Raw genomic sequence first — 5,600 nt, 5'->3', positions numbered from 1 at the left:
TGGGATACAAGGCCCATATATTATTATATATATATAAAATGATGATATACCACAAGCTGATAGCCAACATCAGACTAAATGGAAAGAAACTAAAAACAATCCCTCTAAAATAAGGGCAAAGGCTAAGTTGCCCTCTCTTTCCATATCTCTTTAATGTAGTGCTAGAAGTTCTAATGAGAGCAATAAGACAGCTAAAGAAAATGAAATTAATACAAACCAGAAATAAAGAAGTTAGAGTATCACTGTTCATAGATGATATCATAGTATACAGTATGCTACTCCAAAAATTCAACCAGAAAACTCCTGCAGCTGATAACCTCTTTTAACAAAGTGGCTGGATGCAAGATTAATTTTTAAAAAATTAGCATTCATTCTGTATACAAATGACAAATATGATGAGAAAGAATTTAGTGAAATCACACCCTTTACAATAGCCACAAATAATATAAAGTATCTAGGGGTAACTCTAACCAAGAAAGTCAAATATTTGCATGAAAAGAACTTCAAGTCTCTCTCTGAAGAAAGAAATTGAAGAAGATACCAGAAGATGGAAAAATCTTTGATGATCATGGATTGGCTGAATTAACATAGTAAAATGACCATCTAATCAAAGGCAAATGAAAGATTCAGTGCAATCCCCATCAAAATACCAACACAATTTTTTACAGATCTTGAAAGAATAATTCTAAACTTCATATGGAAAAACAAAGCAAAACAAAGCAAACAATCAAACAAACAAAAAAAGAATACCCAAAACAATCTTATAAAATAATAGAACTTCTGGAGGTATCTCCATACCCTACCTCAAGCTATACTAGAGACCAATAGTAATAAAAAGTGCATGGTACTGGCATAGAAATAGATTGTTGATCAATGGGATCAAATTGCAGACAGAGAAAAAATCCACACTCCTAAGCATATTTGATTTTTTGACAAAGCAGATGAAAACATATGATGGGGAAAAAAGATAGTTCAACCAATGATGTTGATCTAACTGAATGTCTACACGTAGAAAAATGCAAATAGATCCATATTTATCACCCTGTACTAAACTCAAGTCCAAGTGGAGCAAAGACATCGACATAAGACCAGATACACTAAATTGCTAGAGGAAAAAAATGGGTAAGAGCCTTGTACTCATTGGCAAATAAGACCACTTCCTGAACAGAACACCAACTGCTCAGGCCCTAAGATCTACAGTTAATAAATGGGACCTCTTGAAACTGAAAAGCTTCTTTAAAGCAAAGGACACTATCAATAAAGAACAAAATGGGAGTGTACTGATTGGGAAAAGATCGTCATCAATCCTACATCTGACAAAGGCTAATATCCAGAATATATAAATAACTCAAGAAATTAAAACTCAACAAGCAGAATAATCCAATTCAAAAAATAGATACAGAGCTAAGCAGAGAATTCTCAACAGAGGAATCTTGAATTGTGGAGAAGCACTTAAAGAAATGTTCAACTTCCTTAGTTATTAAGGAAATGCAAATCAAAACAAGTCTAAAATTCCATCTTATAGCTGTCAGAATGACTAAGATCAAAAACTCAAGTGGCAACACATGCTGACATGGATATAGCGAAAAGGGACTATTTCTCCATTGTTGGTGGGAGTGCAAACTTGTACTACCACTTTTGAAAATGATCTGATGATTTCTCATAAAACTGGTAATAGCCATACCTCAAGACCCAGCTTCACACTCCTGGGCATATACCCAAAAGATTCTCTACCATACAACAAGGTCATTTGCTCACCCATATTCATAGCAGCTTTATTCACCTCCTCCTGAGGGGGAGCCAGCCTTACCAGGCCACAGAGGAAGACAATGTAGCCAGTCGTGATGAGACCTGATAGGCTGGGGTCAGATGGAAGGGGAGGAGGACCTCCCCTATCAGTGGACTTGGGGAGGGACATGGAAGAAGATAAAGGAGGGGGATGGGATTGGGAGGGAATGAGGGAGGAGGCTACAGCTGGGATACAAAGTGAATAAACTGTAATTAATATAAAAAATAAAAATTAAAATAGAAAAACTGAAAAAAAAAACTAGATTCTCCTCAACCAAAGAATGGATACAGAAATTGTGGTACATTTGCACAATGGAATACTACTCAGCAATTAAAAACAAGGAAATCACGAAATTTTCAGGCAAATGGATGGAACTAAAAAAGATAATCTGAGAGAGGTAACACAGACCCAGAGAGACACATATGGTACATACTCACTTATAAGAGGATAAAGTCATATAGTACAGGATAGGCACACTACAATGCACAGACCCCAAGAAGGTAAGTCCAATGGGCATCTTAGGCTTCATGTGGCCCTACTAGTTAAGGGAGTGGAAGATATCTCTCTCACAGGCTATGTTTCCTGCATTTTGATAACTTCCCCCTGATGGGACTGCCCTACTAGGCCACAAGGGAAGAAGACAAACTCAGTCCTCAAGTGAATAAATGAGCTGGGGTGTCTAGGTAGGGTGGGTCCTCTGTTGTGGGGACTAGGGGAGGAGGATGTGGGAGGGAAGGTAGGACAGGGAGAAGAGAGGGGAGGGGGCAATAACTGAGACATAAATTTAATTAATCAATAAAAAATATCCAAGGTCATAAATTGCTGGACAACCACTAACCACACTAAACAGCCACCTTACAAGCAGGTGCATGCACTTAAATCCAAAGCAGGTAGCAGGCTATACCATAGCTTTTAAGGTGAGCAAATTTTAAAAAGAAAGCTGTAAGTTTCACGTGAGCCCGCTCTCTGACACCAACCACACTGCATGCTCAGATGTGAGCTGCACTTGTTTCATCTACAGAGATGAATGTGTAAGCATGTGATGAAAACGTGTGTGTTCAGTTCTGAGCAGACACTGAACCCTCGTCCTGTTATATCTGTTCCACACATTGGAGGCAAACTACTCAGGGCATGGTCACTGCCACATCTGAGATGACTTCACTTCGTCTGGAATGGCGCTGGTCACTCTCTTCTTTAAAACTTGATCAATTGATTAAGCTGATAGATGTGAGGGTGTCCTATTATAGATTCCCAGGGAGGTTTTTTTTTTTAAGCCTCAATGCACATCCAAGTGGCAGGGCCATGATACCATTGGAAATGGACTGAAATGGTTTTGTTCTCAAAATTTCTATACAGCATGTGTTTGGACATGGGCATAATGTCCAGTTTTTCTCACAGTAAATTCCCTCCTTCATTATTATAAAGAAACAACAACTTCATGGAGGCAGCTTTAAGTCTGTTCGTGGTTTCATCACTGGTGTTGAATGGACTTTTAGTTCCCCTTGATTTTTTTCACACTTCAGTTTTTCACTCTATACAATGCAGCAAAATATCAAATGGAATAAACAAGGAGTTATGAAGATCAAATGAGTAAGTAAATTTTGAACACATTAAATAACATACACTGACCTATTCATGGATCACTGGACAATTTACAACTTTTGAATTTTGTTAGTACTATTACTTATTATTGGTTGATATCATTGGTTGATAAAAATATCTTATTTTTAATTTTTAGTTTTTTTAATTAATTACAGTTTATTCACTTTGTATCTCCCCTGTAGCTCCCTCCATCCTCCCCTCCCAATCCCACCCTCCCTCTTCCCCACCTCTGTCCCTCTCCCAGTCCACTAATAAGGGAGGCCCTCCTACCCTTCCCTCTGATCCTAGTCTATCATGTTTCATCAGGAGTGGCTGCATTGTCTTCTTCTGTGGCCTGGTAAGGCTGCTCCCCCTCAGGGAGAAATGATCAAAGAGCAGGCCAATCAGTTCCTGTCAGAGACAGTCCCTGTCCCCATTACTATGGAGGCCACTTGGACACTGAACTGCCATAGGCTACCTCCGTGCAGAGGTTCCAGGCCATCTCCATGAGTGGTCCTTGGCTGGAGTATCAGTCTCAGAAAAGAACCCTGTGCATAGACTTTTTGCATCTGTTGCTGTCCTTGTGGAGCTCCTATCATCTCCAGGTCTTACTCCTTTCATTGGATTCCCTGCATTCTGCCCAAAGTTTGGCTATGACTCTCAGCATCTGCCTTGATACCCTGCAGGGTAGAGCCTTTCAGAGGCCTTCTGTGGTAGGCTCCTGTCCTGCTCACTGTTTTCTCCCTCCTTCAATGTCCATCCTCTTGGTCTTTCTGAATGGGGATTGAGCATCTTAGCCAGGGTCCTCCTTCCTGGTTAGCATCCTTAGGTGTACAGATTTTAATATGTTTATCCTATATTATAAGTCTAATCTCCACATATGAGTGAGTATATACCGTGTTAGAAGAAAAACAACTGCCTACAGATTTGGAAAGGATCTTCACCAACCCTATATCTGACAGAGGGCTAATATCCAGTATATGGAAAGAACTCAAGAAGTTAAACAGCAGCAAATCAAGTAATCCAATTAAAAATGGAGTACAGAGTTAAACAGAGATTTATCAATAGAGGAATATAGAATGGCAGATGAACAAAGAAATGTTCAGAGTCCTTAGTTGTCCGGGAAATGCAAATCAAAACGTCCCTGAGATTTCAGGGTGCGAACTGGAAAACATCATCCAGAGTGAGCTATCCCAGAAGCAGAAAGATAAAAATATCTTAGAACTCTGTGCCTCTCCACTAGGCTACATCTCTGACATGATTATCTTGGTGTAGCCCAGGATGGCTCAAATGCTCTGGGAAGGCAGGAAGCATATATCCCTCTTCAATATTTTTATTCATCCAAACTAATGCCTAGCATGAGAGTTTGCAGTATCCCCTTTCTGACAAATTAATATAAAACACCAGGAACAGTAAAGGTTTCAGTGGCTGCTGAAAGATGTTTATTTAACATGAAGACCTTTGTAATACAGGTTGGATTACCACCTAAGGACTGTATTTATGTTTGTTGTTTTCTTAGAATTACAGGTTGTTTTTTTTTTCTCAACATTCAGTTGTGACAGTACTGATGAGTGTGTTCACTGATACTTGAAAGCAGCTTTATGGAAAAGAAAATAAGACCTTCAACACCACCGAATAAAATATATATGGTTTTATCCTCAAGGTATTAAGCCTATCTAAGAAAAAAAATTATAAAAGATCAGTGACATAGATGAAAAGGACTTACCTGGTAATTTAATTGTTTATTCATTTATTCATCTGTTCTGCAAGCACTCAGTGGCTTATTCCACTCACCAGGCCCTAGGATATGCACTCTACCTGTAAAGAAAAAGAGACAATCTTCAAAACCCTAAAGAATTCATGGTGTGTGCAGTGGTAGATTTAACTACTTAGGTTAGATGATAAATGGAGCTATAGAGATGGAAAAGAAAAGAAAATATGTTTCAGTCTTCCCTGGGGAACCCATAAAGAGCTCATGCAGGAAGAATGAGCATGCATTATATGTCCAGACTGACTGAAAAACTTCAGTGAAAAGAAGAAACATCTGCATCAATCACATGTGCAGGATGATGACCTGTGCACTATTCTCTATGACTAAGGCATAAACACAGAGATCAGGTGTGTGAGATAGGGATTATAGAAAGTAATGGGAACATTTGAAAGTCTCTCTCTCTCTCTCTCTCTCTCTCTGTGTGTGTGTGTGTGTGTGTGTGTGTGTGTGTGTGTGTGT

The sequence above is a fragment of the Meriones unguiculatus genome, chromosome 12, assembly GCF_030254825.1.
Source record: "Meriones unguiculatus strain TT.TT164.6M chromosome 12, Bangor_MerUng_6.1, whole genome shotgun sequence".
NCBI lineage: Eukaryota > Metazoa > Chordata > Mammalia > Rodentia > Muridae > Meriones > Meriones unguiculatus.
This window is presented reverse-complemented; position numbering follows the sequence as displayed.